At 53.4% G+C, this 13,808-nt stretch overlaps 1 non-coding gene across 1 annotated transcript; it reads right to left on the bottom strand.

Moving 5' to 3' along the window:
- Positions 1-7,136: 7,136 nt before the first annotated feature.
- TRNAF-GAA lies at positions 7,137-7,209 on the bottom strand. Its single transcript has one exon. It is a non-coding gene; the product is annotated as a tRNA-Phe (tRNA).
- Positions 7,210-13,808: the final 6,599 nt, after the last annotated feature.

Genomic DNA, 13,808 nt, shown 5'->3' with positions numbered 1-13,808 from the left:
ATGGTTCAGCTGGCTGCTTCTCTCTCTCTTGCTGAATCTCACTCTTTTGTGTTTTTAGCTTCCCCCAGTCACTCTGCAGCAACGCGTCTCTTACCTAAGCTACAGATCCCTGCAGCGCCCAGAATCCTGTGGGGTTTGCTCATCAAGGAGGTTCCTGCCAGTACAATTGTGATGTGAGAGTGGAGACAGGGACGTGCTGAATCTGGGACACATAAGGGTAACAGCTTGGAAGTTCTGCTTCATCCAGCCCAGTGAGTCCAGGGGCAGATACGGGGTCAGCGTGGCAGTGCTGATTGACCCGGTCCGCTCAGATTTGCTCTGTTACCGTAGGGGCGGGTGGGTGCGTGGGGGCTCATCCGGTTTTGGGGGTGGAAAAACCCAGCCCTAGGGAACCGAGCTCCTGCAGGAGAGCTCCATTGGGAGGGGACGTGCAGAAGGGAGGAGCAGAGCTCCGTATGAAAACACATGTGAGACAAGCAGCACATTGATAGAATCACAGAATCCCCTCCCCAGAAAAGTAACCCGAATAAATGAGCGTACCCCCAAGTAATGGGCAAATCTGGTAACACCGCCCCCTGACAGGACCCCCAGAACTCCCGACCCATCCAGCTCCCTCTGCTCCCTGCCTGCCCTGAGCCCGCTCCACTGCCCAACAGGCACCCCCCGAACCCTCAATCCATGCAACCCCCTCCGCTCCTTGTCCTAACCACCCCCTCCAGAGACCCCCCACCCTCTAATCACCCCCCCAACTATCCAACCCCCCTCCCCACCTCCTGGCAGCTCTGTCTAGTGGCTGCTCCCACCCACACACTCAAAGTGGCAGAGGAGGTTAAGGCACAGGGCTCAGGTGTTCTGGGTTTGAGTCTCTGCTCTGCCACAGACTCCCTGCTCAACCTTGGAAAAGTCACTTCACCTCGCTGTGCCCTACATCCCGCCTGCCCAATGGGGCCAACACTGACCCTGCCTCCTGGGCTAAATCCATTCATGGCTGGGTGATGGGGGGGGGGAACGGAGATACCAACATGGGGAGATTTGGGCTGAATTTCTCCACAGCCAGAGAGTGGGAGCCAGCTCCACAGGGGGGATGGGAGTGAGAGGGGCTCAGGCCAGCTCCACACAGAGGGGGGTCAGGGCTTCAGCCCTGCAACTTCTGCCACTAAGGTGGCTGGGGCTCCCGAGCAAGGGACTTCAGCCCCACGTCTTCTGCCAGGGTCCGGGGTTCTCCTCCCTGCCCCAGGGTGGCTCCTCTCCCCCTCTATCCCCCCCCCCAGTGCAGCTCCTACTGGGGTCTGGGCTTCCCCCGCCCCGCTCCCAACCCAGCGGGGCTTCTCCTCCCCTGTCCCAGCTTAGCGCTTCTCTCCCTGCCCCCTCCCAGCTCCTGCAGGGGCCCGGGGCTTCTCCTCCCCACCCCACTCCCAGCGTGGGTCCAGCAAAGTCCAGGGCCTCTCCCCCCCGCCCCGCGGCTTCTGCCGGTATCTGGAGCTTCTCCCCCCGGGGCACCCGCCGCTGCTGTGGCCGGAGCTGAGCCTGGTGGGCAGGGAGCAGCGATTCACGCAGGGTCCCTGGCAGAGCCCCCAGCCCGAGCGGGGCGGGGCAGCCCCAGGGGAGCGGGGGGGCTCTGCTGCTGCTGGCCCCACCCCCCACCAACAACTGGGGCTGTTTGGGGGGGGCTCACTCAGCCCCCCAGGAGCGGGGGGGGAGCAGCGGAGCGGAGCCTGCCCAGCAAACAGCTGATCGCAGCTGCCCCCAGGCCGCCCCCGGGGAAAAGCTCCACGGAGGAGGCGCCACAAGCTGCCGGCAGCGGGTCAGTCCCGGGGGGGCCGAGCACCCGCCTGCAGCCGCCGCAGCCTCCTCCCCCGGAGCCCCCACGGGAGGGGTGAAGCAGCCTCCCCAGCCAGGGCTCAGGGCATTGGGGTGCCGGGGCTCCCCCGATGCGCACGCCTGGGCCCGGGACACTCACACACACGCTCTGCTCCGGGGCTCCCCTGGTGCCCAGAGACCGATCAACCCCCCGCCTGCCCCCCCGCCCTTCCCCGCCTGCAGCTCCGGCCTCTCCCCTCCTGCCCCGCCAGCCGCACCCAGGGGAGCCCCGGGCCCCAGGCTCTGTCCCCACCTGGAGCCCAGCGGGGCCGGGGGCAGCTCCTGCTGCAGCTGAGAACAGCGGCTCCGCTCCGGCCCGGGCGGCTCCAGCGCTGCTGGCAGCACGTGACCACCAGGGAGCAGCTGCTGAGCCCGGGCTCCTGCGTCACAATGTGCCAGAGCCCCGCCCCCAGGAGCTGCCCCGCCCCCGGGCTGTGCCAGAGCCCCGCCCCCAGGAGCTGCCCCGCCCCCGGGCTGTGCCAGAGCCCCGCCCCCAGGAGCTGCCCTGCCCCAGATCTCATTTTGGGTCTCTGAGATTTGTTCTGCTTCCTTCTTCCCAGCACCCACCGCTCCCAGCTGCTCCCTTCCTGTGTCTGCAAACACCCCCCGGGCAGGCTGCAGCGCTCGCTGGGGCTGTCTCCAGTGGCTGAAGTTGCCTCCATCTCTGCTCACCTGGGGGTGGGGGAGGGATGAAGCGAGGAGATGGGCCCAGGGTGTGAAAGCAGAACCAGGGGGCAGGGAAAGAAGGACTGTTTGGAAAGGTGGGTTTTTTGTGAGCGGGGTGATCCAGATGGAGTCAGAAGCAGTTGGGCAGCAGAGGCTCAGGGAAATTGAGGGGAACCCCCTGGGTGTCCCAGTGTGGGCCAGGGATTGTACAGCACCTAGCGCAATATGGGGTCCCAGAGCTGTAACTAGCTATTTTTACACCCAAGCCAAGAATATAAAATTGTGCCCCCCCCCGCTGTGCCACCCAGCCCCCTTGAAACACCCCCCCCACCGCCACCCATCCCTGTGGAAACAACCCCCTCAGCGCTGCCCGCCCCGCAGAAACCAACCCTCCTTCCCCAGCGCTGCCCCACCGAAACAGCTGTGGGCCGAAAAGGAAGGTTTGGGGGAGGGAGAAGAAACGGCCCCCGTAGGGTGACCAGATCTCACCATCACACCCCTCTTCACCCCCCAGCCCCCCACTGGCCTGCTGCATCTCCTGCTAGTCAGTCCCGCACCCACCACTCACCTCCTTTCACCTCCTCCCTCCCCTGCCAGAAACCCCCCTGCCCGCCCCTAGAGCCCCTGCTGGCACACTGCTCACCTCTGTGCCCACCTGCCACTTGCCCACCCGCTCGCCCACCTGCTCCCCACTTGCCCCCTCACCCCCCCCCAAGTATAAAGCCTCATTCAGAGACCCAGGGGTCACTATATCACTGCACCCAGCAGTCACTCACTGCAGCACCAAACATTAAACTACTGAAAATGGCGCCCCCTCCCCCTCCAGCCACCGACGTTTTGGACTATAAAGCTTTGCCCCAGACATCCCCTTCAGAAGACACCCCCAGACGGGCTGAGGGATACTGGTGTGACCTCACCTGGCAGCCCCCAAAGTAGGAATTGTGGGAACTAAATGGACAGGGCCCCTCTCTAGCTGAAGCCTGGCAAGGGAGGTACGTGGATCCCACTAGAATTTAAAATGAAAAGTGAGGGCGGGGAGGCTCTGCTGGACCTGGGCAGCTCTAGATACAGCACCAGGCACGTAGCAGGATTTCCACTCCTGAGCCATGGAAGCAGAAATTGACTTTTCCTTTCCAGTTTTAGTTAATGTTCAGAAAGGGAATCTAGCGCCTGCCTTCCAGATCTGAACACCTCAACATTCAGGAGGGCTCCAGCTCAATTTGGGCAGCTGTTACTTCATTTCTCCCAAATCAAATATGCTGATCCACTGTCATTTGCTGTAGAAAAAGTAGGATAAAATTGAGCAAGAAATGCTTCCCAGGGGTTATTAGGACTGGAATTGCTATTTTCAACAGCCATTTGCCTTTTTGTTTGTTTTTGTTTTATTTGTTTAAAAGGAAGACAGTGATATTGCATTGGCAAATTCCCCAGAGAAAGAAAGAGTGGAACAAAAGAATAATAAAGGCACCTCAACTTTTCCTCATGTATGGAGGATAGTCTTATAATATGCATCAGATCTCCTCCAATCACACAAGCTGAAAATTGTTCCACTTTACTGCAGCTCTGTAACCATATGGGAACCAATCCTGTCTGTGTTCTGTGCACATCCAAAATCCCTGCTGAGTGACCCACCCTGGGAGCAATTTACCAGTGACCCAGGGCTGGGGTGGAAGGAGGGTGCAGGGGTGTGTGTGTGTGGGGAGAGCCCAGGGCTGGGGTGGCAGGGGGGGTGTCAGTGGGGGAGCAGTGGGGGGAAAGGGCAGATCCAAGAGCTGGGGCAGCATGGGGTATGTGGGGGGGAGAGCCCAGGGCTGGGTTCGCAGGGGGTGCGGGTGGGGGGGAAAGCCCAGGGCTGAGATGGCAGGGGGGTGCGGGTTGGGAGTGGAAAGCCCCAGACTGGGATGGCAGGGGGTGTGGGTGGAGGGGGCAGAGCCCAGGTCTGGGGTGGCAGGGAGGTGCAGGGGGGAGCCCAGGGCTGGGGTGGGGGGAGCCAACATTTTTTTTTTGCTTGGGACGGCAAAAAACCTATAGCCAGCCCTGCCTCCACGCACTGTGAGGTAGGTAGGAGCAGATCATTATTATCCCTACTTGAAAGAGGGAGAAGCTAAGGCTGAGAAAGGAGAATTGACTTGTCTTAGGTCACACAGCCAGTCAGGGGCAGAGTTGGGAATAGGACCCAAGAGCCCCGATTTTCAAACTCACCATCGGATCTTGAATTTCAGACATTGACTGACCTGAATAAAGTGCTCTCAGATGAGCTCCAGACCAACAACAGTGCACAGGAATTATTCAGCAAGTATTTGAGGAGAACTGCAACGTTAGAGAGAATCATGAACTGCTCAGAGACCATTAATGCAGAGAAGCAGCAAAATTTATCAAACATAGAACTGGTTCTGACTTATTTACTTGGTCTTGAAAAAGAACAACAAGGACCTGAGTCTCCTCCCTGTCAATAACCCCCTGCTCAGCCAATCAGGGTAGAGACTGAGGACGGGAGGCTGAGGGTTCTCACCAGAGAGCCCAAAGGATGGCCCAGGTCACTGGTGGGGATCACTGCCCGAGCACTATTTCAGCCCCACATTTTTGGGTGGACCTCCCACAGTGGGAACTGCAGAGCACTCCCCTGCAACACACACACACACACACACACACGGCAGTGGGAGGGGAACAGGAGAAAGGACAAAAGAAGCAAGAGACGAAGAGAAAGGAGAGGGGGATTAATGGAGGAAAAGGTGAAACAAAAAGCACAAACCCCAATGTCTCCAGTGATTCTAAGGGACAAAATCCCAGGTGCGGAATGAAATTCTGCCTCTTTAAGATCGTGTTTTCCATGCCTAGAATTCAACTGTCACCAGATGGATCAGACTGAACAGGTTTCAAACCTGCAGGAGGCTCTTACCTTCTAAACAGGGACGGCTGTTTTCTAGTAAAATCACTGAAAGGGAAGGAGAAAACTCGAAAGAGGTTCCTCCTGGCGCTCACGTCCGTGAACCCCAATACTCTCTCAGTCCTCAGAGAGAGACCTGGAGAAGGAGACTTGCTGCAGCAAAGCCACAGGGGTCTCTGAGGTTTCCCTGGCCCCTCGCCCCTGTCCTGCCTGGCTGATGTCAGCATCTCTCTGTGAGGTCACCACCTCCCCACCACCTTTGACCAATAGTCTGAGGTCCTGCCAAAGGCCTTTGTGATGTCACTGCCACACCCTCCCTTGCTGTGCCAATGTCCTGCCCCTGGCCAGGCACTTTGGAGGTTTGAGCTACTCCCTGTGGATCACCCCACTCAAGGAGCGTTCGTTCTAGGCAGCAAGCCGGCTAGACAGGAAAACATCAGACGCTGCTCCCAATGTTACACTCAGTTTTTCAGAAATTAGTCGACTTTATGGCCAGAAGAGACCATTAGAGCATCTAATCTGACCCCCTGCATATCACAGGCCTCCTGTATGACACAAGAGCTACTTTTGGGGGCAAACACGTTCCAGAAAGGCATCTAGTCTTCATGAAATGACATCAAGAGATGGAGAATCCACCACTTTCCTTGGTAGCTTGTTCCTGTGGTGAATCATCCTCGCTGTTGAATATTTGAGCCTTAATTGTAATATGAATTTGTCTCTTTTCACCTTCCAGCCACTGGGTCTTGTTGTGCCTTTCTCTGCTCGATTCAAGAGCCCTTTAATACCCAATCTTATCTCTCCATTAAGAAACTTCAATACTTCAGTGAAGTCACCTTTCAATCTTCTTTTGATCAGCTAAACAGGTTGAGCTCTTTCAATAGCTCACTAGAAGGCATTTTTCTCCAGCCCTCAGAACATTTGGTGGCTCTTTGCTGTCCCAAACTCTAATTTCGCAACATCTTTTTCAAACGAGGACACCAAAATTGGAGGCAGTATTCCAGTATCAGTCTCACTGATGCTGTGTCACCTCCTGTGACATTACTGACATAATCTGTAACTGTATAGATCACCGTTGCGACTGCTGTTCTATATTTGCAGCCAATATTGTAGAAAGGTTGTTGTGTAAGGGGTCTATGGAGAGGTTCTGATTGGCTGATTATAATGATGCTATCTCTAAATGTGTATCATTTTTGTAGTTGACATTATGAATATTGGTTCTATGCTGCCCGTATTTCAAAGTTGTGCTCTGCTTAAAGGGAACACCTGAGAGATGATGGTGTCAGTTCTGCCTAGCCTGCTTGATGCAGGTTAGGCAAATGTGAGAACCACTATACTACAGAAAGTCCATTACACTGCCCTGCCCTGCCCTCAAATTCCCTGCACTTTGGTGGTGCTCACCCTGGCACACACTGATGGGCAAACCTGGAGAAACTGGCAGCAGCTCTTTGATGGGTCAGCTGGAAGAGGAGAGGACTGGAGCCAGGGATCAGGAAGTCGTCCTTACATCACCTTTGTGACTCTAGCTTGAAGGGGAGCTTCTTTTTCTTCCCCTTGCTGAGAAGCAGAAAAAGAAGAAAGAAAGGTCCGGTGGGGCAACTGGGTGCAGAAGCCAATGCTGCCTTTTCCTGCAGTGAAGCCCAAAATGAGGGACTTGCATTGAGTAAAGGCAGTGCTGTGCTTCCAGGAAAGAGCCCACGGCTGCAGCAAGAGGGATGAAACAGCCTACTGAAGCCTGGGATTGAACCAGGGACCTTTAGATCTTCAGTCTAACATTCTCCCAACTGAGCTACTTCAGCACCTGCAGGAGACCTTTTTGGGCTGCTGCTTCTCACCTTGAAGTTTATTCTCCATAAACCATCTCTCCAGTCAACAATGGCCAATGCAAGACGGACATCGCTTGCTATTTTAGCCTTTGGAAACGTCATCAACTAGTCTCTGGATCTCTCGAATGCTGCGCTTCAGTTCATGGGGGAAAGGTCAGAGAAGAGACCTTTGAACAAAGAGCCTGGGGTTAACATCCTAACGCTGTCTGTCTCCGACTGTAACGCTATTTAATACTGGCCCACCCTGTGCTGGTGAGTGCTCCATTGCTAGATGTTAGTACATTTCAGTTACTGTCAAAATTAAAAGTTTCTATATTCTTAAAAGAAATGATTTTTTAATTTGCTTAAATACGGCATGAATAAATACCCTTTTACACATCCTAGCATGAACATTTATTGTCTTATATGATAGAGAAAATCATGCATCCAGATTGTGCATCGAAATCATGAAATGAGCTACAAATGCAATAAAAATAAGGTATTCAATGGTTTAACATATGGAGTGGGGGGGGGGGCACTGAAGACACTTCTTGCCTGGGATGCCACTTGGTCTAGGGGAGGCCCTGTCAGGGAAAGCAGGAGTTAGTCTCACACGCCTATTTCCAGGCTGTAATCTGTGGGCGCCCTGCTCTGGGGGAGGGATCGCGGCAGCCCAGACTCAGGGCTGGAACAGGCCCCGGATTGAGGTGGTGGCTGCAGGGTTTGCAGCGCTCTGATGTCTCAGACAATGTGTCTTTCCCAAAGCCTCAGATCTGCGTCCCCAGAAGGCTCCTGCACTGCCTCCGCTCCTTTCACAGTCTATAGCAAGGAGCCGCAGCAAGGGTCAGGGATGAGCCATAGGCACTCGGTGGGGGGCAGAGGCTTCAGGAGGAAACCCAGCCCCCAGAGCAGAGGGGGATGGGAGGCTTTTTCTCTCTCCTTAGCCACAGGCTATAGCTCCAAGAGCTCTGTGAAATGCCTCCCCGCCCACAACCTGGGGAAGGGGAAGAAGTCTCAGGTTCTAGCTCGATTTGGAGGAGGATCACTGGCCCCTAGAACCACTCGCTGCCCTTTCCCGGAGAACCCTGTGATGCCCAGAACGGGGCTGAGATAAATGCTGACAGGAGTCAGGAATTGCTCCCCTGGAATAGCAGCAGGACTGGGCAGCTGGAAATCTCCCCAAAGGAGCTGAAGCCTTGGTGGGTCAGACATAGATGCCCCAGGTACTGCATGGGGGGCTTAGGTTTGTTTCTGGACAAGAGCAGTGAGAGTTTTATTGCCTCAACATTTCAGTAGAAAAATTCAGACCCAAAGTGTGTGTGGTGGGGAGGTCGATAGCGGTTTCTTTGGGTTTGATTTAGTTTGTTTTCTCATTCTCATTGTAAAAGCCCTGGATCATTTTGATGGGAACAATGTTTGTGGAAGGCCAAGGACAAGTAAGAAAAGTTAAAAATCTGCGTTGGAGTGAAGGGGTCTGTGTGGGCCAGGGCAGGGGTGGAGATTTTCATGGGGAGGGGGTTAGGGGATAAACGAGAGGCTTTTGCAGGAACACAGGGGGATGTTTTGCAGTTTAACCTCCCCACTTTCCTGTGCTGCTGCCCAGCTCCAACCCCACTGACACCCCTGTGACGAAGTGGGAATTTTCTGGATGTTTTGTTTGCATCTTGTGTGTACCTCAGTTTCCCCTATTTGTTGCACGATTATCTAGGTTAAAGGTCCAAAATGTGGGGTGCCCCCTGCTAGGGGGAATGGAGTAACATTCAGGGGGATGCAGCTGGGCCCGGGCCAGCCCCCATGGGGGGTGGGAAGGGGGAACCACCCAGCTCCACTCTTGGCTCCAGCCCCAGCTCTGGCCCCTGCCTCAGCCCCCTTACCCCTGTCTGTGTCCCTTCCCCCTTAGCTGCAGCCCCACTCCCAGCCACGACTCGGGGGGAATATGGACAGGGGTGGGGGGCATGACCCTGAAGTGTTTTGGGACCACGGATCTCGGTGGTGGGACAAGGGGGTTAAATCTTGGCAGAGACCCCCAAAGGGCAGGTGTGGCTGCTGTCGAGCTGCCTGGGCCCAGACAAAGGCCACAAATTCTGTCTCCTAGCAACCGATGGCCGGGGCGCACCTGCTGCAAGAGGCCAGCTGGCCAGGAGGAGTCGGAGAACAAAGAACGAGCTGGAGGCCAGGTGAGCAGGTTGCCAGGGAAACAGGACAAAGGACAGACGAGGGGCAAAGGGCCTGGCTGAGTCGCGCTGTTGGGAGCAAGGAGTCTGCTGGTTTGGGGACTCGAGGGGAGAGCCCAGGCTCTGAGTTCGGGGTCTGCCCAAGATGGACGTTGCTGAATCTTCCTGCTTCCTGTGCGAACACAGAACTTTCCCAGGCTGGATCCCAGACCCCTAACGAACCTTCTGTTGTACAGCGCTGGCTGAGAGTTACTGGTGACTGTGGAAGTTGGGGGTGCAGGACTCCCCTTCGGGGGGGGGGTGAGGCTTTCCGAGATGTCCGATTCAGGTGGACTCACTGCAGGATGCTCCTGGTGTGGAACAGGGGGGCTGAAAGGTCCAAGGTCAGTCTCAGGAGGGGCTGAAGCCAAGGAGGCTTCCCCCAGTAAGAGCGTCCCCTGGGGGGGTCACACTGACGAGGCTCCTGCCTGGGTTTGACTCCGAGCTGTTCCAGAGCACGGAGCCTGTGTGCCCGTCACAGCCCCCCAGCATGTGACCTACAGGCTCCACTCTGGCAAAGCTCCCTGTAAATCAGAGACAAACTCCCCCCTTCTCCCAGTTACTCTCCCCTGCCGAGAACCCAGAGCAGCTCCTGCCTCGCTGGGTCTCCTGCCAGCCACAGCTGGCCAAGGAGCTGCCCAAGCCGTTCCCCTGGGTCCCTGTGCAGGGGCAGTGTCAGTTCCGACCTCACGAGTACAGTGGTGACTCTCCCTGCCTGTCATGGGGGGGCGAGGGCTTGATTCCCTGAGGAGAAAGCTGGGATTGTGACACCCGTGTATGTCTGCAGTGCAATTAAACCCCACAGCTGGCCCAGGCCGGTTGACTCGGGCTTGCCAGCCTCGGGATCCAGGGGCTGGAGCCTGACCACTGGGACCCTCCCCCCTCGCTAGGTTCAGTGGCCGATATACTGAAGATGAGTTGGTAAGTGGGGAATGTGCACTGGCTGCTGCCACTGGACAGACACTTCCCAGCAGAAGACCCACCCAGTGAATGTGATCCACTCTAAAAACGTGATGAAGGAAAGTCAGACTGGGGCTCTGGATTTATCATCTCGCAACGACTCGATTCAACTTGTTCAGGTTAGAAAGAAAGATTTTTTTTTTATCGCGAGCCTGAAAATTGCCTCCGGTGTGAAAGTCAGAGCTGGATTGTTTCACGCTCACGCACCCTTATCACTATTGAAGGAGTAAAGGAACGTGCAAACCAATGAAGCCTTAACATGTCATTTGCATCCTCAAGCCTGTCCCTGAGGCAGGATCTCGAGGACAGACAGAAATGTTACCCGGTGTCAGGAGGAGAGAGGAAAGCACTTCCCCTCGTGTATTTCCCCAGGCTGTTGTGCAAGGCAGCAGAGGCGCTTTACGGCATTTTCTGTCACTGATTTTTTTCATGTTGGTGTGGGAGGAAAGACTTAGACCTGCCCACTTTTTGAACGTGTGAATGTGAAGTGACCAGATGATGAGTTAACAATGATGCTGTTGCACAGGGTTTGATTGGAATTAGAAAACAAAAAGCCCTTAAAGTGGAACTCTTGGGTGAATAGAACGAGCTGATTTATAGTCAGCCTTGAAGGGCAATAGCCTGTTACATTGGGCAGAACAGCCTGGTTTGGTTGGTTGGTTGTTGTCCCTGATAAATTGCAGAGTGTTCAGAGAAGAGCCACAGGAATGATTAAAGGCTTGAGCAGGGAGAGGAGTTTAAAAACAAACCGAACCTTCCCTGCTCCTGCCAGCTGTGACTGCTGAGGACATTTTCCTTCTCTACTCCAGGGTCTCTCTTCTGCCAGATTCTCAGCAAGTCAGGCCCCCTGCAGACTATGGCAGAGCAGTTTGGTATTAAGTTGCAGGACTCACAATGTAAGAGTGCAGCTGCTGTAGCACCGTGACTGACCATGGGCTAAATCCTGCAGCCCTGGCAGCCCAGGATAACCTCCCACTGGTGGTGATGGGAATTTAGCCTTTGTAACGATCTGCTGGTACCTGAGCTCTCAGATGTGAATTAAACTGGGGGCAGACCCAGCTCTATCCAAACAAGTGAGGGATGTAAGTGAAAGAGCAAAGCTGGCCCTGGGGAGCTGCTGCAGTCCCGTAACCACAGTTGGGAGCGAACAGAGGGAAAACACCTGGAGCAGTACTGAGAAAAGGAAGTTTGTCAGTGAGATCAGTAGCAATAAATGTGAACTGAAGGAGTGCTTTCTCCTCTGTGCCGACAGGTTTGAATTGTGTTACTGTACTGTGGAAGCCAGTAAATAATTAACAAGGATTTGAAGAGATCTTAATGAATGTTAGTTAGCAAGAGTCAGGCCATACTGTAACCTTAATGACGTAAGACTTGTAGGAGCAAAGATAGTGCGAGGCGACAGGACAGGAACTGTGTACAAAGTTATTACGACCTTGCAATCACTAACCAAAATGCAGGCTTGCTTTTTCTAGGATTGAGACAAATAAGATAAGCCTTTTTGCTATGTATAAACAAAATGTAGTTGTTGCTTTTTACTGTCTGTATTATTGTTAGAAATTGTCTGTAAAAGGTATAAAGGCTTGCTGTGATTGTTTACCAGTTGAGAGACCTGTCCAGGACTGGGGTGACCCTGTGTCCTATGGCACTCCCTCCCTCCATGGTAATTACTGGAGAAATTAAAGAATTTGATTTTGCTGCACCCAAACAATAAAAGCGAGAACTTAGTTTTTCTTCGACAATTTGGGGGCTCGTCCGGGATGGCAACGCCCACGGACCCACAGACAACTACTACGGATCATTCCCCTTCGAACCCCATGGCGCCACATGAGAGGTATGAGACCTTTTGAAATCTCTATTGGGGTATCGGAGGAGGACTTTCCGTGAGGACGTCTGTCTCTGTTGGGCTCACGCCATCTGAACTTATTGACTGTGCAGCAGGATCAGATGCAAAGTGGTATTGGGGAGAGGCCCCAATAAGGTTAGTTTATAGCAGTACTGGGAACTGCTGAGTTGGCCAAGGAAATGCATAAGGTAATGCATAAGGTAAATGCATAGGTAAATGCATTAGAATGCACCGGTGCTGAGGGGTTTTTACCGCCTCAAGAGGGGTTGTCATACCGCCTCATGGTATTGGTCCAGACCAGGTAAAGATGCATCATGGTTAAAAAAAAAAAAAGATAAAAAGGTTAAAGAAAAAGGGTTAAAAAGAAAAAGGAAGAAAAAGAGGCCTTGGTGTGTGTGTGTGTACACCAGTGTGAGTGGCTGTTACCGGGCTAGCCCGGTAACTAGTGGATCTTTAGGAGATCCGACCCACGGTGGGCTGACTCAGTCTGGCATAGTCCGGCGAGGAAGCTGCCTGGGTCTAGGGGTGTGTGAACCCATCTTCCCTCCCCTTTCCCTTCCGTGTGGGCTACTGACAGTCTGATCATCTCCTTGGTTTTTGAGCCGCTAGCGCGGACAGGACACCCTCTCTGTGTGTGTAAGTGGAAAATGGGTAAGGGACAGTCTAAATATTCCACCTTACCCCCTAAGGGTGCCCCAGCATATTACATGTACGTACATTATGGTCCTAAAACCTTCAGGTATTTAAATGATTGGAATTTGTACACGCGTGAAAATTCATTTAAACAATGCCCATTAGAAGGTACCTTCAATCTAGATAAGATCATATATCTCAGTGGAGCTTTAATCACAGAGAAAAACCTCTGACACAGTGTGAGCAATTTGTCTAGGAACGGGTTAATTTGAAATTCGGCTTAGCCCAGAGATAAAGGAGAAGTTGTTTTGTGTTCAAGGTCATGAATTAGTGCGGACTATGCTAAGTGCAAAGAAAACTGCTTTGCACTTGTGGAAAATAGAGACAGGCAAACCGAAGGCAGTACAGATTGCAGAATTGGAATTATATTTGCAAAGCTTAACTTCCCAGTGAGACATGTGTGAGTATTAAAGTGGTTTAAGGCTTGGGGCATTCATGTTTTTTTCTGTGTGAGGTGGGAGCATTCCCGATACTCTCCATTGTTGTTTTATTATTTTTAATGAAGCTTTAAAACTTGATATAGAATAAGGGAACACTATTTGGTTTTGGTGCATTATTTAGCTTTGGCTCTGTTTGTTTGACCGGTTACTGATGTTTTTCTGCTCTGTTCATTTGGCCGTTAGGTGTGTGAGCGGAACTGAACTTCTCGTTCGTAATTCCTCAGGGTGGAAGCCATGTGTGCGATGAAGCTCTGAGGTTGTCCTGAGATTTTTACAGTCCCGCCCCCCCCCCCTCCGTAGCGGACAATATAATAGAAGTAGAAAAATTTGGCTTAGACTGTAATTTTTTTGCTTTTTGTGTAATTTTCTTTTCTGTTTAAGTGTCAGCAGACAAATGGGTGGGTCTCTGGGTAGACCCCCAAAGGGGTTTGGATTATGTGTTAA

Source organism: Mauremys mutica, chromosome 18 (genome assembly GCF_020497125.1).
Source record: "Mauremys mutica isolate MM-2020 ecotype Southern chromosome 18, ASM2049712v1, whole genome shotgun sequence".
Classification (NCBI taxonomy): Eukaryota; Metazoa; Chordata; order Testudines; family Geoemydidae; genus Mauremys; species Mauremys mutica.
This window is presented reverse-complemented; position numbering and strand designations above follow the sequence as displayed.